The following is a 24459-nucleotide window of genomic DNA, read 5'->3' on the forward strand; positions in this document are numbered from 1 at the left end:
CGAGATACACGATTGGACTTCCCCATAACAAATGTATCCTGGGCATCTAGAGGCATAAATATCTACGGTTCTTAAACTTGTCCACGTCATGAAGCCATTTTATTATGCCACCTGGCAATTCATATGACCAGGACTCTACTGAGAAAAATTGAATTTTGACAAGAATAATGATTTTCTTTTTAGAAAGTCATAACTCGGTCAATATTCGACTATGTGTCATAGTACGGACATGGAGCCATAGAACTATTTTCTTGGGATATACAACTGCACATCTTTTAATAAGTGTATAGTTATGTATCCCAAAAAAAGAGATCCATGATTCCACGTTTGTGCCATGCCAATCAAATATTGATTGAGTGAAGACTTGCTAGCTAGAATATAAAACTCTTTGGACAAAGACTAATGATAAAATGATGCAACAACGTGATTAACAAATACGTTGCTACGAGATAAGGGCACAAAATTGATAATCTTTTCCTTGTGTATCCCAAAGAAAAAGATCTACGATTCTGTGTTTTGCCATGCAGTTGCGTATAAATTACATATGTTTTGACACATACGTTTATCACGACTCTTTAATTAATGATAAAATAAATTGCAAAAACATATGTGATTGATGTGGTAAGTGCATGAAATCATAGATCTTTCTCCTTTTTTATCTTGCAGAAAAAAGATCTATGTTTCCGTGCACCTGTCAGGTCAACCGCATATGGACCATGTACGTTTTTTAAGTCAAACTATTACGTTAGCACAGTGTTGGGCGTAGTGTCAACGTAAGCCAGTTCAACATTTTCCTTTTGGTTTGGGGGTAATGTTTTCCGGTAAATGGGGTCTTTTCTAAGAGATTCTATTAGTACACCAACTTTTACTTAAGACACACCAATTCTTTAGAAATGTGAACAGTTGTCTTTTTTTGGCTTGTAAAAGTTGTTGTGGTAACAAAAGCTCTCTCATATTATGTTTCTTTTTTATTTTCTCCTTTTTAAATTACAATTGGGTAAAGAGATAGATATCTAACTACTAATAGAAAATATGAATTACCACATGGAGGTTCTTTGGGTAATATATGATGTTAAGTTGCCTTGCAAACACTATTCCAAAAGACTAATGATAAATTGACTCAGTAAAGTAATCAAAATTTACTTGTTCTATTGGATGTGTGCACGGAGTCGTAGATTTTTTTTTTTTTTTTTTTTGTATCCCAAAGAAAAAGATATATGATTCTATGCACATACCACATCAACGAGTAAATTTTGAGTAGTTTATTTTAGTCAATTTATCGCAACTCATTACGGATTGAGTAGCATTATATTAAACCGTTTTGCTCATTTGGGGGGGGGGGGGGGGGGGGGGGGGGGGGGGGGGCGGGGGGACTGTTTGGCAGAGAGTACTTCGTCGAATAATTGATTAATTCTAATTGTTGTCAACTAACAGTTTATACTCATATCAGATATCATGGCATATCTATCTTCACATCTATCGACTTGGGTTCCTGTTATTAGAGGGGTATTGTGAAGGTCATATTAGTCACGCCATACGATATGTACACGTGTTACAAAATAGAAATAAATAAAGCATGCTTAGAAAGACTTTTTTCAAACCCATAAGTTAAAAAGTAAGTTACATTACATCCTAAATAAGGTTCCATCCATAGGACTAGTGGGTGCAACAAGTGCTCCACAATGTAAGACAATTACATTACATCCCAAAAGAGACGTGGGATATCCTACGAATCAAAAAAAATAATAAATAATAGTATTATTCTATGTGTAGCTTCTAAGTCTTGACGGATTTAAACAAAACAAAGCAACAAATTCATCGCAATAGTAAACTAGTGAACGTGACGGATTTATCATTATATAGGTCTTCTTGAAATACCCAAAATACATATAATAGTAATGAAATGAGCTGGATCAAACGTTACACTTTGATTGACAAGTGGGAGGGGGGCCCGACCGTAGAAAACCATGCCTTTCGAACCGAACGCAACGCCCGTCTTCCAAATCAAGAAAAATGGGCTCGTTGGGAAGATTGAGTGCGGCCTGTAGAGCACATGTAACGCCCCTTATAGTAAGCGGGTTGCTCACGCAGCAGATCTCTCTCTCTACCTATACTATAGATAGAGAGAGAGATCTGTGAAAGTAATAGCCTTAGCCGCCCCACGACTTACGGCCTTTACGCTACTACTACTGTGATGTGAGCGGTTCAAATTGGTTTGATCTTTCCCAATCATCCTGGCCGGAACTTGTACGCAGCACTTGTACGGAGGTGCGTGCATAAAAGTTTTGAACCCTTTTCTTATTTGAATCTTAGGGACTCCCTACCAATCATTTGATTCCTTTGTCGAGCTCTACCCTGCCCACATTTCCTTTTGAACGGAGCCAAAGAAATGTCTCCACCTGCTACCAACAATCTTTCTTCATAATTCTACTTAACGGGCTCCCCTCCCGTTTGATTTAGCAACTTATTCGTCAATCTCCTTGCTAAGAGCTCCCCAATGACGATAGAGAAATACTATGTGAAAACTGGAAAATTCGATAGAAAAAATTGACTGGCAAAGGGCCACGAATTTTAGAAACTGAAATTTGACGGTCTAGGACCTTCGAAATTCTTGATGTTCCCAGATTTGATAGATTAGAGCCGTCGAATTTCTCCTATCTTTTATTAATTTGACAGTTTTGACATGTCTAAAATATAAATTCGACAATGAAAATTCGACACCAATTTGACCCCTTGGTTTGTCGAATTATATGAAATTTGATGGCCTAAGGCCGTCAAATTTGAGCTTTTTTCACAAAAAAAAAAAAAACACAACAAACTCATCATTTTTTTAGGGGAAAGTGGCAAATTTTCCTCTTGTTATTAACAAAGCAACACATTTATTTTTTTAATCGTCAAAATTCAAACTGGTCTTAATCAAAACGTACCTTTTTTATTTGAGCATCTATTTAGCTATAATCATATATACATTTTAGATATTTTGTGATAATACACACAGTGACGAATTTGCTAAATTTAAATAAATAAAGCAACAAATTCGTCAATTTTGAAATGCACAATAAGATCCAAAGTTACGCTTATATCTTCAAAATGATGGGTATACATTCATCATTCATGATTTATTGTCACAAATCACTTAAATGTATCACAAAATGACCATTGAAAAATTCAAATAAGGTAATTAAAAGAAATCAAAATAAAAGATTTTTTTAAGAAATTATATATTTTTTTCTTGGTGAGTGGACATTTAGATGGAAAAACTTTACTAAATTAAATAGAGTGTTAATGTATCACCTAAAAATTAGGTAACTTTTAGAAAGAAAACCTTATTTTAGTGTCCACTATTTTTATTCCTATATTAAGATAACATATGAAAATTTTCCTCAAATTTAGAAATTGATTTCTAATGACTCTTACTAAGGGTCCTTGTGCTTAGATGGATAAACAGATTGGCAATCCAACACTACAGCTCCTCTTGATTTCATGGCAAATTATTAAAAAAAAAAAAAAAATACAATTTTTTAAGGATTTGATCCAAGGTTTTGAATATGGACAGATACGTAATTCCACGGAACTCCAAAGTTTAAAATTAAAATTCAAAGGTAAAAAAACAACAATTTTTTCTTATTTTTTCAAAGTTATAGAATTTTGTCCTCTAGGACCACCCGTGGCATTGGATTATGTTTTTTTTTTTTTTTTGATGCCACATGGTAAGCTCAACAAGCTTTAGTAAGAATTGAAATCTTACTAATTAGTAAGGCTAGTCAGACTCATTGTTGTATCCAAAACCTCACAACAAACCCAGATATAATCCACTGGTTTTAAACCAATTGGTCAGTTGACCATTGACCGTCAAACATCACCCACACCACAAAATAATTCCATAATTTTCTCAAATAGCATAACTACTTCTTTCCAACTAAAATCCCCCTCACTATATATACTATACAAGTCCTATATATTTTCCTAAGAGAGAAAGAGAGAGAGAGAGAGAGATGGGGTATAAATCTGTGAAAGCGATTCTAATGTGCATAGTCCTACTAACATACGTACGCCTTCATGAAGCAGATGAGTTGGACTGCAATAAGAATTGCTTAACAGATTGTCCAAAAAACGGTTTCAAAAGTTTTTTATGCGAGGCTAAGTGTACAATGAAGTGCAACCTCCTTACTCCAGATAAGATCAATCAACTCTACCAATTTCATAAATTGATGAAAAATCAAGGGTTTTTAGGTCATTTTTCATTATGTATATCAGAGATGACTTAGGTCAAGGGACATGTCAACCATTGTCGAAAGATAAAGAACACAACCAATAAAAAAGTATCTCTTAAATTTCTAGTTCTATTCCAATGGTTAAAAAAAAAAAAATTTTAATTATAATTGTAAAAAAAATATCTCTTTTAAATTTAAAATTCAATTTCAATGGTAATAAATTATCTTTTTAATTTTTTTTCTTAAATTCTTAACATATCTATATTCCTATAAAAAAATCTTATAATTTATCCCTTTGGCATTGAATCATATTTTTAAAGTTGAGTAACTACATTTTGTTTTGGGAAGGAACCCAAAATCTTAATTAATATCTCATTTTGTGTCTAACCAATTTGGACCGACCTGGTCAGTCATATGCGTCAATGATCGATCCAATTTTTAAAACATTGTTTATTATCTTTACTATTTACTAGGAGAGCAACTTAGCCTGATTCAAATTGAGAATCAAATTAAACCGATAGCTTTGGGTTGGTTTGGAATAAGTTGTGGCTCTTCAAGACTTGTATAGAATCGAACCTTATAAAATAAATTTATTTAGTTATATGAATTATTTTAGAAGTTAGGTAGGGTTTAAAATGGGATGGATTTTATCTAAAATATGAGTGTACTGAATTTGAATTTAGCGGATTTTGGTCCCATCAAGTATATCTAAATTAAAATATGGTTCGGATATGGGTTGATGTCCCTTTATTCGAGTCAGAATTGGGTCGGATATGGATTCATTCCTATATCTGTCGAAATCTGAATGATATATTACTTTGTAAGTGGTATTTTTATATTTTTCAAGTTATCTAACTTCAACCAACAATAGTTGGGTGTAGTAGTCATGACTTTTCTTTAAAATGGAGAGGGTTAGAGTTCAAATCACCATTAAACCATGTTTTAGCAATTTTATTTAAAATAATCTTAAATGATTTGACATTATTCGACCCGACCGACTCGAATCAATTAATTTAATTGGATTGAATTTGTATATTAATTTAATAATAATAAAATGGTTTGGATATGATTTAAACTATTATGATTCGAGTTGGATCCAAATCCGGATATGTATCCAAATAAAAATTTCAGACATGGATATGGACATACTCATCCAAAATGTATCTGACCCGTTTTAAGTCCTAGAGTTAAAGCATAGATTAATGACTTTTTTTATGGATAAATTAGTGATTTTTTAATGAATAGATTAATAATTTATTAGATATCTTTTATATATTAAAAATATGTCATTTCCAACTGAAATTATATGATATTGGCAACCCATGGAACTGAACCAAATCCAACAGACCTTAGTTTGGTTTGGATTGGTTCGATTCCGATTTAGCCACAAACCGAACTGAGTTGCACCCCTTTTATTTACTATCATGAGAGAAGGTGGAGTAAAAACTGATTTGACACCAAAATTTAGATTTTAAAAATGCCCTTAACTTAACATTTAATAGGAAAGGTCATTTTGTCAACAGGTCAAAAAGCTAAAAGATTATTTTGTCTTTCCCATAAATCTTATCTTGAAATCCCAAAGGGTTGGCCTAGTGGCAAGCCTTGATCAGCTCTTCAACAAAGTTAGGTCATGTGTTCCAAACCCCATGAAGCTATGAATTTCTTGGAAACTCCCTCCAAGGTCCTGTTGACTTGACTCAACCTGTTGCTTTGTAAGACTTTTTGAGGGGGGAGTGCCTATGCCCACAAGTTTAGTCTCACCCGAAGGGTGGGCACGATATGGAAAAAAATAAAAAATAAAAAATCTTATCTTGAAAAGAAAATATTTCAAAAGTCTGTTTTTTAAAATATGGTTCAATTGTTAAAATGCCAACTCTCTAAAATAGAGAATGATTAGATCATTGTGATCAACAATTCCAATCCCAGAGTGCTTGGTCCACCCTATAAATCATATATTAGTCTGATTGGTGATTTTAGTCCTTACATTCGAACCCTATTTTCATGGAAGCCTTGGAATTCACTCAAGGAATCTAATTTAGTTTTGTGTAATTTTTTTTTTAATAAGAAAAATCAAGTATTAACTCTTAGAGCATAGATCAACAAATTAAGACTTTATGGTGAGTCTGATTAACCCATCTCAAGGTAGCTCACCAATCAATCAAAATCGAATGGTCCAAATCCAAGCATTAGTGGGCCACACAGCATCTCCATGATGAAATATTTTTTTTTCTTTTTTTTTTTTGTTGTTGTTTGCAGACGACCTAAGCGACAACAAGGATGGCTTAGTTAACCATAAGAACACCAAGGAGTAGACTCCACACGAAGCATTGAGGGAGATAATGGGCGAAGAGAGACAAACCCTTACATAATCTTCTTAGCTTTTAATGGGTGAATAGATGCAATGTCCACACTTTTTGTTCTCATGTTGCCAAATATGAGAACACATAAAATGTAACTAATTTTAATGTTTATTACAATTTTGAAATAAATATGTGATAAACAATAGATAATAAATAATAATTTATATTCTCTCAATTTCCTGTCACTAGTTCAAGTACCGCAGATCCGAACGTCTTGAGATACACGATTGCACTTCCTCATAACAAGTGTATTATGAGGGAACTACGCATCCAGAGGCATAAATATATATGATTCTCAAACTTGTCCACATCATGGAGTCATTTTATCATGCCACCTGGCAATTCATATTACCAGGACTCTACTGAGAAAAATTGAATTTTGGTAAGAATAATGATTTTCTTATTAGAAAGTCATCACTCGGTCAATAGTCGATTGTGTGTCGTAGTATGGACATGGAATCATAGATCTTTTTCCTTGAGATACACAACTGCACATCTTTTATGAGAAAAGAGATCTATGATTCCGTGTTTGTGCCATGCCAATCGAGTATTGATCGAGTGAAGACTTTCTAGTTAGAATATCAAACTCTTTTGACAAAGACTAATGATAAAATGATGCAACAAGGCAGTTAACAAATACGCTGCTATGTGGCAAGGGCACAAAATCGATGATCTTTTCCTTGTGTATCCCAAAGAAAAAAATCTACGGTTTTGTGTTTTGCCATGTCAATAGCGTACACATACGCTTGTCACGACTCTTTGATTAATGATAAAATAAATCATAAAAACATAAGTGATTGACGTGGCAAGTGCATGAGATCGTACATCTTTCTCCTTGTGTATCTTGCAGAAAAAAGTTCTATGTTTCTGTGCACTTTGTCAGGTCAACCGCATATTGACCAAGTACGTTTTTTAAGTCAGATTATCGCATCAGCACAGTGTTGGGTGTAGTGTCAAAGTAAGTCAGTGTAGCATTTTCCTTTTGATTTAGGGGTTATGTTTGTCCGTACATGGGGTATTATTTCAGAGAGATTCTCTTAGCACACCAACTTTTACTTAAGACACCAATTCTTTAGAAATTTAAACATATCTTCTTTTTTCTTTTTCTTTTTTTTTTTTTTCTTCTATTTTTAAGTTGCTTAAGTTTAGGTAAAGTTATGTTAAATAAGCCTACAAGATTTTCCTACTAATATCTTTTTTCCTACTAAAATAGTTTTGATTTTATGTCAAAAAAACACTTTGTTACAATCCTTTCATTATCCTGAAAATATCATGATTTAATGATATGAGGACTACATCTTTTTCCCCTAAACGTAATTAAATTCATCAATAATAAACTTTCACTATGAATAATTTGCATTCCATTGGTATAAAGAAAAAAATTATAAATTAAAATCAAATAAAATTGTCACCTTGAAGTATTCAATTTTTCCAAGGTTCCTGTTAAAAGAGATTTAATAACAAGCAAATAATGACAATAATTAATAAAAAGTCAAAAAAGAATTTGGACAAAATATTATGGAAAGTTTAGGGTTCAAATACTCCAAAACACAAACACAAACACTTTCGATTCAAATTTCTCAAAATCTCCACAACGGAGAGAGATAGAAAGAGACTTGAATCGAAATTATTTTAACAATCTCCACAACAAAGAAAGACAAATTGGAGAAACTTGCAAGTTTCTCACGTTCTCCACAATGGAAAGAGATAGAGAGAGGGAGAGGGAAACTTGCAATATTTTCTACATCTCCCCAACGGAGAATCTCCACAACAAAGAAAGATAAATACGGAGAAAGTTGCAAGTTTCTCATGTTCTCACAACAGAGAGAGAGAGAAAGAGAAAGAGAGGGTAACTTACAATGTTTTCAAGATCTCCCCAATGGAGAGAGAGAAAGAGAGATGGAGGTGGCACTCTTCGTCTTGGACTTGTTGCAGAACAAGGAAACCCTTTCAACTGAAATTACAGACATTTTTATGAAAGAGGCGAGGATAAAATGGTAATTTCAGTCAAAATTAACAAAAGGGCATTTTCGAAATAAAAAAGTATTGGATTACTGTTTTTACCGTTTTGGTAAAATAAATTAATTCTGAAAACGGTAAATTTACCGTTTTCGGAATTAATTGCTACAATGTACCGTTTTGGTAAATATTTTCCAAAACTATACCGTTTTGATAATTTTTTCATTATTTTATATGTAACTTCTAAGTCTTGGGTAGATGTCCAATGTACCCATAAATAGAAATAATAACGATATTTTATACATAACTTTTGATCCAAAGTTCTATTTGACAATTATCATACATGCATCTTGAACTACTTTTTGCAAAACATCAAATTTGTCGGATTTAAACAAACAAAGCAACAAATTCGTTGCAATAGTAAACTAGTGAACGTGATGGATTTATCATTATATAGGTCTTCTTGAAATACCCAAAATACATATAATAGTAACGAAATGAGCATTTGGATCAAAAGTTACACTTTGATTGACAAGTGGGAGGGGGCCAATCGTAGAAAATCATGCCTTTTGAACCGAACGCAATACCCATCTTCTAAATCAAGAAAAATGGGCTTGTTGGGAAGATTGAGTTTGGCATGTAGAGCACGTGTACCGCCTTTTATAGTAAGTGGGTTATTCACATAGTAGACTCTCTACCTGTACCAGAGAGAGAGTGAGAGAGATTTGTGAAAGTAATAGCCTTAGCCGCCCCACAACTTACAACCTTTACGCTATTACTACTATGATGTGAATGGTTCAAATGGGTTTGATCTTTCCTAATCATCCTAGGAGTAACTTGTATGCAACACTTGTACGGAGGAGGTGCATGCATAAAAGTTTTGAACCCTTTTCTTATCTAAATCTTAAGGATAGGACCCTACCAATTATTCGATTCCTTTTTCGAGCTCTACCCTACCCACATTTCCTTTTGAACGAGGCCAGAGAAATGTCTCCACCTGCTACCAACAGTCTTTCTTCGTAATTCTACTTAACGGCCTCCCCTCCCTTTTGTTTTAGCAATTTATTCGTCAATCTCCTTGCTAAGAGATCCCCAACAACGATAGAGAAACACTATGTGTAAACTGGAAAATTCGATAGAAAAAATTGATGGGCAAAGGCCCACGAATTTTAGAAATTGAAATTTGACGGTCTAGGACCGTCGAAATTCTTGATGTTCCCAGATTTGATAGATTAGAGCTATCGAATTTCTCCCATCCTATTGGGGTTGTAGCTCAAATGGTAGAGCGCTCGCTTTGCATGAGAGAGGTACAGGGTTTGATACCTTGCATCTCCATTTTTCTAAAATTCTATATCCGGGCATTTGGTCTAGTGGTATGATTCTCGCTTTGGGTGCGAAAGGTCCTGAGTTCAATTCTCGGAATGCCCCTACATTTATTTCTTGAAATTTTACCTTTCCAAAAAAAAAAAAAAAAAAAGATTTTCTCCCATCCTTTATTAATTTGACAATTTCAACATGTCAAAAAAATAAATTTGACAATGAAAAATTCGACGTCAATTCGACCCCTTGGTCCGTCGAATTTTATGAAATTCGATGACTCAAGACTGTCAAATTTGAGCTTTTTTCACATTATGAAACCGCCGCCACCTAAAGAACAAATAAAATACAACAAACTCATCATTTTTTGGGGGAAAGTAGCAAATTTTCCTCTCGTTATTAAAGAAACCAACACATTTGTTTTTTTAATCATCAAAATTCAAAGCGGTCTTAATCAAAACGTACCTTTTTTATTTGAGCATCTATTTAGCTATAATCATATATACCTTTTAGATATTTTGTGAGAATACACACAGTGACGAATTTACTAAATTTAAATAAATAAAGCAACAAATTCGTCAATTTTGAAAATGCACACCAAGATCCAAAGTTACGCTTATATCTTCAAAATGATGGGTATGCCATTCATCATTCATGATTTATTTTCACAAATCACTTAAATGTGTCACAAATCAGTAAGGTAATTAAAAGAAATCAAAATAAAAGATTTTTTTAATAAATTGTATATTTTTTTCTTGGTGAGTGGACATTTAGATGAAAAACCTTTACTAAATTAAATAGAGTGTTAATGTATCACATAAAAATTAGGTAACTTTTAGAAAGAAAACCTTACTTTAGTGTCCACCATTTTTTTTTTTTCCTATATTAAGATAACATATGAAAATTTTCCTCAAATTTAGAAATTGATTTCTAATGACTCTTACTAAGGGTCCTTGTGCTCAGATGGATAAACACATTGGGAATCCAACACTACAGACCCTCTTGATTTCATAGCAAATTATTTATATAAAAAAAAAAACAAATTTTTAAGGATTTGATCCAAGGTTTTGAATATGGACAGATACGTAACTCCACAGAACTTCGAAGTTTAAAATTAAAATTCAAGGGTAAGAAAAACAACAACTTTTTCTTATTTTCTCTAAGTTATAGAATTTTGCCCTCTAGGACCACCCTATAGCATTGGATCATGTTATTTTTTTTTCCTTTTTTTTATGCCACATGGTAAGCTCAACAAGCTTTAGTAAGAATTATAATCTTACAAATTAGTAAGGTTAGTCAGACTCATTGTTGTATCCAAAACCTCACAACAAACCCAGATATGATCCACTGGTTTTAAACCAATTGGTCAGTTGACCATTGACCGTCAAACATCACCCACTCCACAAAATAACTCCATAATTTTCTCAAACAGAATAACTACTTCTTACCAACTAAAATCCCTCTCACTATATATACTATACAAGTCCTCTATATTTTCCTGAGAGAGAGAGAGAGAGAGAGAGAGAGATGGGGTTTAAATCTGTGAAAGCGATCCTAATGTGCATAGTCCTACTAACATGCGTACGCCTTCACGAAGCAGATGAGTTGGACTGCCTTCAGAAATGCGAAGCAGACTGTCCAAAAAACGTTTTCAAAAATATTTTATGCGAGGCTTCGTGTGCAATTGCCTGCCCCTCATTTATTTCAGGTAAGACCAATCAACTCTACCAGTTTCATAAATTGATGAAAAATCAAGGGTTTTTAGGTCATTTTTCAATATGTATATCAGAGATGACTTAGGTCATGGGACATGTCAACCATTGTCCAAAGATAAAGAACACAACCAATAAAAACGTATCTCTTAAATTTCTAATTCTATTCCAATGGTAAAAAATTTAATTTTAAAATTATAATTGTAAAAAAAATATATATATATATCTCTTTTAAATTTACAATTCAATTTCAATGGTAATAAATTATCTTTTTAATTTTTATTTAAATTCTTAAAATATCTATATCCCAATAAAAAAATCTTAGAATTTTTCACTTTGGCATTGAATCATATTTTTATAGTTGAGTAATTACATTTTGTTTTGGGAAGGAACCCGAAATCTTAATTAATATCTTGTTTTGTGTCCAACCAATTTGGATCGACCGGGTCATTCATAGGTCAATGATTGGCCCTATTTTTAAAACATTGTTTATTATCTTTACTATTTACTAGGAGAGCAACTTGGCCCGGTTCAAGTTGAGAATCGAACCAAACCGATAGCTTTGGGTTGGTTTGGAACAAGTTGCGGTTTGGTTCCTATTTAAGACTTGTGTAGAATCAAACCAAATCGAGAATTGAACCTTATAAAATAAATTTATGAAGTTATATGAATTGTTTTTGAAGTTAGCTAGGACTTAAAATGGGATGAATTTTATCCGAAATTTGAGTGCACTGAATATGAATTTAGCGGATTTTGGTCCCATCAAGTTTATCCAAATTAAAATATGGTTTAGATATGAATTGATGTTCCTTTATTTGAGTCGGATCCGGGTCGGATATGGATTCATTCCTATATCTGTCGAGATCTGAATGATATATTATTTTGCAAGTTGTATTTTTATATTTTTCAAGTTATCTAACATCAACCAACAATACTTTGGCGTAATAGTCACGACTTCTCTTTAAAATGGAGAGGTCTTGAGTTCAAGTCACCATTAGACCATGTTTTAGCAATCTTATTTAAAATAACCTTAAATGGTTTGACATTATCCGACCCGACTGACCCGAATCAATTAATTCGATCGGAATGGATCTGTATACTGATTTAATAAAAGTAAAATGGTTCACATATGATTTTAACTATTATGATCCTAGTCGGATCTAAATCCGGATATGGATATGGACAAACTCATACACGGACTATATTTGACCCGTTTTAAGCCCTAGAGTTAGCGCATAGATTAATGACTTCTTTATAGATAAATTAGTATTTTTTTTAATGAATAGATTAATGATTTATTATATATATTTTTATATATTAAAAATATGTCATTTCCAATGAAACCCCAAAGGGTTGGCCTAATAGCAAACTGAGCCTTGTTAAGCTCCTCAACAAAGAGTAGGTCAAGTGTTCGAAACCCACGAAGCTATGAATTTCTTGAGACCTCCTTCCAAGGTCCTGTTGACCCTTGACTCAACCTATTGCTCGTAAGGCTTTTTGAGGGAGTAGTGCTCGTGACCACAGGTTTAGTCTCACACGAAAGGTGGCACAATATGAAAAAAAATAAAAAATCTTATCTTGAAAAGAAAATATTTGAAAATTTTATATTTTAAAACATGATTCAATTGTTGAAATGCGAGCTCTCTAAAATAGGGGATGGTTAGATCATTGTGATCAACAATTCCAATCCCAGAGTGCTTGGTCCAACCTATAAATCAGATATTAGTCTGATTGGTGATTTTATTCCGTACATTCGAACCCTATTTTCATCGAAGCCTTGGAATTCACTCAAGGAATCTAATTTAGTTTTGTGTAATTTTTTTTTAATAAGAAAAATCAAGTATTAACTCTTAGAGCATAGATCAACAAATTAAGACTTTATGTTGAGTTTGATTAACCCATCTCAAGGTAGCTCACCAATCAATTAAAATCGAATGGTCCAAATCCAAGAATTAGTGGGCCACACACAACATCATTTAACATCTCCATGATGAAATTTTTCTTTTTTTTCTTTTTTTGTTTATGTTTGCAGACGACACAAGCGACAAGAAGGATGGCTTAGTCAACCATAAGAACACCAAGGAGTAGACCCCACACGAAGCATTGGGGGAGATATGGACGAAGAGAGACAAATCCTTGCATAATCTTCTTAGCTTTTAATGGGGTGAATCGATGCAATGTTCACACTTTTTGTTCTTATGATGCCAAATAAGAGAACACATGAAATGTAACTAATTTTAATGTTTATTACCAATTTGAAATAAATATGTGATAAACAATAGATAATAAATAATAATTTATATTCTCTCAATTTCCTGTTATTAGTTCAAGTACCATTGATCCAAATGCCTCGAGATACAAGATTGCACTTCCCCATAACAAATGTATCCTAAGGGAACTGGGCATCCATAGGCATAAATACCTACGGCTCCTAAACTTGTCCACGTCATGGAGTCATTTTATTATGCCACCTGGCAATTCATATGACCAGGACTCTACCGAGAAAAATTGAATTTTGACAAGAATAATGATTTTCTTATTATAAAGTCATCACTCGGTCAATATTCGACTGTGTGTCGTAGTACGGACATGGAACCATAGATCTGTTTTCTTGGGATATACAGCTGCTAATCTTTTATGAGATGTATAGTTATGTATCTCGAAAAAAGAAATCTATGATTCCGCGTTTGTGCCACGCCAATCAATATAGATTGAGTGAAGACTTTCTAACTAGAATATCAAACTCCTTTGACAAAGACTAATGATAAAATGATGCAACAACGTGATTAACAAATACACTGATAAGAGATAAGGGCACAAAATCAATAATCTTTTCCTTGTGTATCCCAAAGAAAAAGATCTACGATTCTGTGTTTTGTCATGCAGTTGCGTATAAATTATGTATGTTTTAACACATACGTTTATCACGACTCTTTAATTAATGATAAAATAAATCGTAAAAATATATGTGATTGATGTGGCAGGTGCATGAAATTGTAAATCTTTCTCCTTCTGTATCTTGCAGAAAAAAGATCTATGTTTCTGTGCACCTGTCAGGTCAACCGCATATGGACCAAGTACATTTTTTAAGTCAGATTATCACCTCAGCACAGCGTTGGCGTAGTGTCAAAGTAAGCCAGTTCAGCATTTTCCTTTTGGTTTCCGGGTAATGTTTTTCGGTAAATAGGGTCTTTTCACAGAGGTTCTATTAGTAAACCAACTTTTACTTAAGACACACCAACTCTTTAGAAATGTAAACACTTCTCTTTTTTTTTTTGGCTTATAAAAGTTGTTGCGGTAACAGAAGCTCTCTTATGTTTCTTTTTTATTTTCTCCTTTTTAAATTACAATTGGGTAAAGAGATAGATATCTATCTACTAATAGAAAATATTATTAGTTGCTTAGCTTTAGGTAAAGTTATGTTAAATAAGACTACAAGATTTTCCTACTAATATTTAAAGAAACTTTATCTTGACTTTGATTTGATGGCTATAGATCCAACTGTTGTGATTGGTTGTTCAGAGCCTATGCAGATGACGCTAGATGAATTGGCACATGGAGGTTTCTTTGGGTAACATATGATGTTAAGTTGCCTTGCAAAGACTATTCCAAAAGACTAATGATAAATTGACTCAATAAAGTAATCAAAATTTACTTGTTCTGTTGGATGTGTGCACAGGACCGTAGATTTTTTTTTTCTTGTGTATCCTGAAGAAAAAGATATATGATTCTGTGCACATACCACATCAACGAGTGAATTTTGAGTAGTTTATTTTAGTCAATTTATCGCAACTCATTACAGATTGAGTAGCATTTTATTAAACCGTTTTGCCCATTTGGAGAAGGGGGGGGGGGGGGGGGGGAGAGAAAGTGTTTGACGGAGAGTACTTCGTCCATTAGTTGATTAATTCTAATTGTTGTCAACTCATATCAGATATCATGGCATATCTATCTTCAAATCTATCAACTCGGGGTTCCTGTTATTAGAGGGGTATTGTGAAAATCATATTAGTCACGCCATAACACTATGTCATATTGCGGTTTTGGTGACGTCACAATCGCGCTAAAAATGACTGCTAAAGGCAGTCGTTTATTATGACAGTTTTCAACCGTCGCTTCAACGCAGTGATTGTAATAAGTAAAAGTTGGGGTGCCAATAGCTACTAAAAAAAAATTCAAATCCTTCTTCGTTTACAGAACTCGTCTTCGACAGGATCGAAGTTCTTCTCTCACTCTCATTCTCACTCGACTGATCTTCCCTTTATATTTCGTCGCTCTTCTCGCTCTCTCTCTACTCTGTCGCTCTTCTCGGTCTTTTTTTTTTCTAGAAACAAATCGATCGGAATTTGATCTATAGATCTTCGCTCGATCTCTTACTCAAAGAATTTGTGATTTTGAAGACGCAATCAGATTCGATTTACAACTTTTAGGGCCGAATCGATTAGCGTTTGATCGAAAGTTCAAAGGCTTTGTTTGATTTGTGATTGAATCTTCATGTTTGTTAAGGTTTTTTATTGAATCTTAGATTTTTTATAATTAATTTAGGGTTTCAAATGTTTTTTTCATTGTTAAAATAGATTTTAGGATTTTGTTTGATCCCTTCTTCCCTAATAATTTTAAATTACCTTCTATTGCAGAGGAAATCTGTAAAACCCCGAGTTCTCAATTCGTATTTCGAGGAAAATAAATAGTGAAATTTTTAGAAAATCTTGAAAGTGGGACTTAGGGGTAAAACTTTAGGATGTTTCTAATCATTTTTAATGGAATCTGACCTCACCATTGGATTTAAAATGATCGAAAAACATACTTTAACTTGTAAGCATGCTCAAATACGAGTCCGAATATAAAAGTTACAAAATCCTTGATTACCGAGTCGAACCAGGTCAAAATAGTAAATTTTTGCTAGAGCAAGAATTATTAAGATTATATTATACCATTGGATTCGTAACGAAAAATTATTAAAGATAGACTATTTATTTGTCATTTTTGGAGACTAGAAAGTCGAATTATCGTCAAAAATGAAAACGATATCAACTTTAAGGGTCACCTTTGGCAAAAAATGTAAAATTTTGTATTGGGTGAAATAGAGTATTCATTTGTCAGTTTTGAAGTCCGGGCGGTCAAGTTATCGTCGATCGAAACAATAGGTGAAATACCGATTTCGTCCCAAATTTCATATAAATAATTTTTTTAAATATTTTTTAATTCGTTGTCATCCCCAACTCGTCCAAAACCAACCAACGAAATACGAATTTTTTTTTGATTTCTTCCGATCTTCCACCTCAGATCTCTCACAAACGGCTTGTCGTTGACAATCGACGCAGAAGGGAGAAATGTCCACAGCTGCGTTCTCTACAAAACCCACCTAATCTCTTTCCATTTCACTTTCTTTTTCGTCCAATATCTTCAAAAATCAGCCGTATTTATATACGAAAATTTCGAAATTTAAACCTCAGATTTCGTTCGTTTCGGGGTCAAACCATCTTTCGATGCAGAAGGGAGAAACGTTTGCAGCCTCGACATCTACAAAACCCACCCAACATTTTTTCGTTTCACTTTCTTTTTCACCCGATATCGTCAAAAATCAGCCGTACGTATATATGGGGATTTCAAAATTTTGACTTCGGATTTCATCCGTTTTGGGGTCAAACCGTCCTCCGTCGTAGAAGGTAGAAATGATGACTACATCGAGATCTTCGAAATCACCAGGTCGATTTTAAAAATCAATTGCCTCGAAGTACGAGTTTCTTCGATTTTCGCATCGTTCACCTCGAGCTTCGATCCTTTTTCCTAGAGATTGTAAGGAACTCTAAATTTCTATTAGTAATCGTAGATTGTGAAAATTGCATTTAGGATTTTATCGAAAAAAAATTGGATATATTTTCAAAATATAGAATTCTTTTGTTATTTCAAAAATTCACCAAAGAAATTGCATGTTTGATATGTTTAATTGTATTTTTAACAAATTTTTAATGGGTTATTTTCATAAATTGGGTTTTGTGCACTGCTCAGACCCCGTTTTGATATAAAATTTGTGTTCTTTTTCAATATTATTAATAAAAATAAATTCTATAGTTGGAAAATGTGATTTAATATTCAATGAACTCATATTGAGTTGATGAATATCAGGAAATGGATATTTTATTGAAGAGATTGAAAATTGTAAAAATAGATGTCTGCATTTTACGTTGTTATGTTGTGTGTAGGTTGGTGAATAGATATCTAGGGATAATATTATTGGTTGCATGTTTATTTAAATTTCTGTTAGCGCGAGGCGCTGTTTACCTTTCTGTTATGTTATTTATTTTAGGCCGGGTGGCCACACTTACATGGTAGGAAATTGGATATCAATTCTCAACCTTGTATTGTTAATTTCTCTTTTATTTTTAAATAAAAATAATATATATATGTAGCTATTTTGTAAGCTGTTAAAGAGTTTGTGAATGCCTGAAGGGATAGTACATCATATCATCTGGAGTGGTGTACTATCCTGGGATGTACGGTAGGGACCACCAAGCTCATACGTGGTATGGGACGCGTATGAGAGTGGAGTCACAACTGGAATCCGGGTTATTCCTCTCTATCTTTACCATTGAACTTGTAATGTAAAGGTGGTCGTATACGAATGGTTTGTATATTTGGGAATCACATGCACGACTGATAGGCATAGACGAAGATGATTAGTCAGTGATCACTAACAATCTATAGTAGTCGAACGTTCTAACACATCGAAAAAAGACCCATTGCTTATGGTCACATCAAACGACCAGCCTGAGCTGGATAAATGGTCAACCACGCGTGGTAAGTGCAGCGACCAGCCACAAAATTAGGAATTAAAAATCATAGAATAATTGTAACATCATGTCCCGACTGGGAGTGATCCAGTCGTGAATCCCAACTCTCTAATTCCAATACTCCACCATTGTGTATTATGTATCTGTTGCTTATTTTGATATATAAAATGAAATCCATGTTTAATATTTCCATTTGATCAATTAGATTTGTATAAAAGGAGAATGTTATAGTGAATAATGATGATCGAAGTGAATCAATAGATGCGCTCGGAATATAATACCTGTCTTCCAAATTTATATCAACGTGATGTGAATTTATCAACGTTAATTCTTCGTTGGTAAAGGGGCGCTTAGGATCATGAAAATAATTACGAGCGCATCTCTACAAATTAGTACGTAAAATAATTACATATCATTCATAATAATATTAGAACAAACATAATCAAAATGAAATCTGAAACATGCATACATCCCACTTCAACTCTTTGCATATCTTCTTCTTTTTTCGTATATCTAAGGGTGCATAGGGTGGCTTCAAATATACTGAAGGTTTCACATCTCTTTTAGACTTCACAGGGTTCATGGAATACCCACCCTCCTACAACAAATGACAACATTGCATAAATTACTCGTATTCGTATGGTACTTCACACCTTTAAAATATGAAGTTAACAATTACGTATGAATAACGAACTGATTGTATTTAAATTTACCATGATATAACATTTCAAATAATATATTTTTTAAAATTTATACATCTTATTCGCTAAAGAAATCAATTAATACGAGGATTAAAAATTTCATTTCATCCTAACAATTTCAACGACATGCAATAAGAAACTGTATGTGCATAGATACACATTTCAAATCAAAGAAATTGATTTAAAATCTTACAACATAATAAATATACCGGATAAATCCCAAGAGGGGATATTGTAAGACAAACGACCACATACCTTTTGATCAAAATCAGATGAAATCAGATGAATTCCCCTAGCTAGAATGTTGTTGTCTTCAGACTCTAGCTTTATAAGAGGAGATGAGGATTCAGCCTATAAAAAATAAAAGTTAGACAGGTATTATTGAAGATGTGTTTATTATATAGATAACAATTTCCTAACAAAAAACATATAAGTCTAAAAATTAGACAAAACATGAAGTCGAATGTGAGTGATTTTTTATATATTAAAATTTTAAATATTAAGTATATACATACCTTATCAGCGTCGAATTTGAATTCTGAATTTTATTCATTATTGAGATAATTACTTTTCAAAATATTAGGCGAACTACGTCCGTTATTAACTTTAGTAGACAGCTGAATAAGAAGAATAGAAAATGATCATAAAAACCAACTCACATGAAATATTTATTGAACATTTTAAATATTATTCATACAAGGTACCTTGTATTTTGTGGAAGAAGAGAATGATACTTCAGGTGAATGGTTCATTGGCATTGTTTCAGATGTCTTTTTAGCATCGAAAAACGTTTAGATATTTAGCTATAATCATATATACCTTTTAGATATTTTGTGAGAATACACACAGTGACGAATTTACTAAATTTAAATAAATAAAGCAACAAATTTGTCAATTTTGAAAATGCACACCAAGATCCAAAGTTACGCTTATATCTTCAAAATGATGGGTATGCCATTCATCATTCATGATTTATTTTCACAAATCACTTAAATGTGTCACAAATCAGTAAGGTAATTAAAAGAAATCAAAATAAAAGATTTTTTTAATAAATTGTATATTTTTTTCTTGGTGAGTGGACATTTAGATGAAAAAACTTTACTAAATTAAATAGAGTGTTAATGTATCACATAAAAATTAGGTAACTTTTAGAAAGAAAACCTTACTTTAGTGTCCACTATTTTTTTTTTCCTATATTAAGATAACATATGAAAATTTTCCTCAAATTTAGAAATTGATTTCTAATGACTCTTACTAAGGGTCCTTGTGCTCAGATGGATAAACACATTGGGAATCCAACACTACAGACCCTCTTGATTTCATAGCAAATTATTTATATAAAAAAAAAAACAAATTTTTAAGGATTTGATCCAAGGTTTTGAATATGGACAGATACGTAACTCCACAGAACTTCGAAGTTTAAAATTAAAATTCAAGGGTAAGAAAAAAACCAACTTTTTCTTATTTTCTCTAAGTTATAGAATTTTGCCCTCTAGGACCACCCTATAGCATTGGATCATGTTATTTTTTTTTCTTTTTTTGATGCCACATGGTAAGCTCAACAAGCTTTAGTAAGAATTGAAATCTTACAAATTAGTAAGGTTAGTCAGACTCATTGTTGTATCCAAAACCTCACAACAAACCCAGATATGATCCACTGGTTTTTAACCAATTGGTCAGTTGACCATTGACCGTCAAACATCACCCACTCCACAAAATAACTCCATAATTTTCTCAAACAGAATAACTACTTCTTACCAACTAAAATCCCTCTCACTATATATACTATACAAGTCCTCTATATTTTCCTGAGAGAGAGAGAGAGAGAGATGGGGTTCAAATCTGTGAAAGCGATCCTAATGTGCATAGTCCTACTAACATGCGTACGCCTTCACGACGCAGATGAGTTGGACTGCCTTCAGAAATGCGAAGCAGACTGTCCAAAAAACGTTTTCAAAAATATTTTATGCGAGGCTTCGTGTGCAATTACCTGCCCCTCATTTATTTCAGGTAAGACCAATCAACTCTACCAGTTTCATAAATTGATGAAAAATCAAGGGTTTTTAGGTCATTTTTCATTATGTATATCAGAGATGACTTAGGTCATGGGACATGTCAACCATTGTCCAAAGATAAAGAACACAACCAATAAAAACGTATCTCTTAAATTTCTAATTCTATTCCAATGGTAAAAAATTTAATTTTAAAATTATAATTGTAAAAAATATATATATATATCTCTTTTAAATTTAAAATTCAATTTCAATGGTAATAAATTATCTTTTTAATTTTTATTTAAATTCTTAAAATATCTATATTCTAATAAAAAAAATCTTATAATTTTTCACTTTGGCATTGAATCATATTTTTATAGTTGAGTAATTACATTTTGTTTTGGGAAGGAACCCAAAATCTTAATTAATATCTCGTTTTGTGTCCAACTAATTTGGACCGACCGGGTCATTCATAGGTCAATGATCGGCCCTATTTTTAAAACATTATTTATTATCTTTACTATTTACTAGGAGAGCAACTTGGCCCGGTTCAAACTGAGAATCCAAAAACCCATAGCTTTGGGTTGGTTTGGAACAAGTTGCGGTTTGGTTCCGATTTAAGACTTGTATAGAATCAAACCAAATCAAGAATTGAACCTTATAAAACAAATTTATGTAGTTATATGAATTGTTTTTGAAGTTAGCTAGGACTTAAAATGGGGCGAATTTTATCCGAAATTTGAGTGCCCTGAATCTGAATTTAGCGGATTTTGGTCCCATCAAGTTTATCCAAATTAAAATATGGTTTAGATATGAATTGATGTTCCTTTATTCGAGTCGGATCCGGGTCGGATATGGATTCATTCCTATATCCGTCAAGATTTGAATGATATATTACTTTGCAAGTTATATTTTTATATTTTTCAAATTATCTAACATCAACCAACAATACTTTGACGTAATAGCCATGACTTCTCTTTAAAATGGAGAGGTTTTGAGTTTAAGTCACCATTAGACCATGTTTTAGCAATCTTATTTAAAATAACCTTAAATGGTTTGACACTATCCGACCCGACTGACCCGAATCAATTAATTTGATCGGAATGGATCCGTATACTGATTTAATAAAAGTAAAATGGTTTAGATATGATTTTAACTATTATGATCCTAGTCGGATCTAAATCCGGATATGGATATGGACAAACTCATATACGGACTATATCTGACTCGTTTTAAGCCCTAGATTTAGCGCATAGATTAATGACTTCTTTATAGATAAATTAGTATTTTTTTTAATGAATAGATTAATGATTTATTATATATATTTTTATATATTAAAAATATGTCATTTCCAATGAAACCCCAAAGGGTTGGCCTAATAGCAAACTGAGCCTTGTTAAGCTCCTCAACAAAGAGTAGGTCAAGTGTTCGAAACCCACGAAGCTATGAATTTCTTGGGACCTCCTTCCAAGGTCCTGTTGACCCTTGACTCAACCTATTGCTCATAAGGCTTTTTGAGGGAGTAGTGCCCGTGACCACAGGTTTAGTCTCACACGAAAGGTGGCACAATATGAAAAAAAATCAAAAATCTTATCTTGAAAAGAAAATATTTGAAAATGTTATATTTTAAAACATGATTCAATTGTTGAAATGCGAGCTCTCTAAAATAGGGGATGGTTAGATCATTGTGATCAACAATTCCAATCCCAGAGTGCTTGGTCCAACCTATAAATCAGATATTAGTCTGATTGGTGATTTTATTCTGTACATTCGAACCCTATTTTCATCGAAGCCTTGGAATTCACTCAAGGAATCTAATTTAGTTTTGTGTAATTTTTTTTTAATAAGAAAAATCAAGTATTAACTCTTAGAGCATAGATCAACAAATTAAGACTTTATGGTGAGTTTGATTAACCCATCTCAAGGTAGCTCACCAATCAATTAAAATCGAATGGTCCAAATCCAAGAATTAGTGGGCCACACACAACATCATTTAACATCTCCATGATGAAATTTTTCTTTTTTTTCTTTTTTTGTTTATGTTTGCAGACGACACAAGCGACAAGAAGGATGGCTTAGTCAACCATAAGAACACCAAGGAGTAGACCCCACACGAAGCATTGGGGGAGATATGGACGAAGAGAGACAAATCCTTACATAATCTTCTTAGCTTTTAATGGGGTGAATCGATGCAATGTTCACACTTTTTGTTCTTATGATGCCAAATAAGAGAACACATGAAATGTAACTAATTTTAATGTTTATTACCAATTTGAAATAAATATGTGATAAACAATAGATAATAAATAATAATTTATATTCTCTCAATTTCCTGTTATTAGTTCAAGTACCATTGATCCAAATGCCTCGAGATACAAGATTGCACTTCCCCATAACAAATGTATCCTAAGGGAACTGGGCATCCATAGGCATAAATACCTACGGCTCCTAAACTTGTCCACGTCATGGAGTCATTTTATTATGCCACCTGGCAATTCATATGACCAGGACTCTACCGAGAAAAATTGAATTTTGACAAGAATAATGATTTTCTTATTATAAAGTCATCACTCGGTCAATATTCGACTGTGTGTCGTAGTACGGACATGGAACCATAGATCTGTTTTCTTGGGATATACAGCTGCTAATCTTTTATGAGATGTATAGTTATGTATCCCGAAAAAAGAAATCTATGATTCCGCGTTTGTGCCACGCCAATCAAATATAGATTGAGTGAAGACTTTCTAACTAGAATATCAAACTCCTTTGACAAAGACTAATGATAAAATGATGCAACAACATGATTAACAAATACACTGATAAGAGATAAGGGCACAAAATCAATAATCTTTTCCTTGTGTATCCCAAAGAAAAAGATCTACGATTCTGTGTTTTGTCATGCAGTTGCGTATAAATTATGTATGTTTTAACCCATACGTTTATCACGACTCTTTAATTAATGATAAAATAAATCGTAAAAATATATGTGATTGATGTGGCAGGTGCATGAAATTGTAAATATTTATCCTTCTGTATCTTGCAGAAAAAAGATCTATGTTTCTGTGCACCTGTCAGATCAACCGCATATGGACCAAGTACATTTTTTAAGTCAGATTATCACCTCAGCACAGCGTTGGGCGTAGTGTCAAAGTAAGCCAGTTCAGCATTTTCCTTTTGGTTTCCGGGTAATGTTTTTCGGTAAATAGGGTCTTTTCAGAGAGGTTCTATTAGTAAACCAACTTTTACTTAAGACACACCAACTCTTTAGAAATGTAAACACTTCTCTTTTTTTTTTTTTTGGCTTATAAAAGTTGTTGCGGTAACAGAAGCTCTCTTATGTTTCTTTTTTATTTTCTCCTTTTTAAATTACAATTGGGTAAAGAGATAGATATCTATCTACTAATAGAA

The 24459-nt window shown here is 32.9% G+C and overlaps 2 long non-coding RNA genes and 1 other non-coding gene across 3 annotated transcripts; all 3 read left to right on the forward strand.

The window, feature by feature from the left end:
* The first annotated feature begins 9889 nt into the window (after nucleotides 1-9889).
* Nucleotides 9890-9961, forward strand: TRNAP-UGG (transfer RNA proline (anticodon UGG)). The gene has a single exon. It is a non-coding gene; the product is annotated as a tRNA-Pro (tRNA).
* Nucleotides 9962-11307: 1346 nt separating this feature from the next.
* LOC147395743 (uncharacterized) lies at nucleotides 11308-13873 on the forward strand. The gene is made up of 2 exons (XR_015180347.1): nucleotides 11308-11558; nucleotides 13595-13873. It is a non-coding gene; the product is annotated as an uncharacterized LOC147395743 (long non-coding RNA).
* Nucleotides 13874-20873: 7000 nt separating this feature from the next.
* On the forward strand, nucleotides 20874-23379 carry LOC147395744 (uncharacterized). The gene is made up of 2 exons (XR_015180745.1): nucleotides 20874-21067; nucleotides 23101-23379. It is a non-coding gene; the product is annotated as an uncharacterized LOC147395744 (long non-coding RNA).
* The last annotated feature ends 1080 nt before the right edge of the window (nucleotides 23380-24459 follow it).

Source organism: Akebia trifoliata, chromosome 8, assembly GCF_017979445.1.
Source record: "Akebia trifoliata isolate Shusen 1 chromosome 8, ASM1797944v1, whole genome shotgun sequence".
NCBI lineage: Eukaryota > Viridiplantae > Streptophyta > Magnoliopsida > Ranunculales > Lardizabalaceae > Akebia > Akebia trifoliata.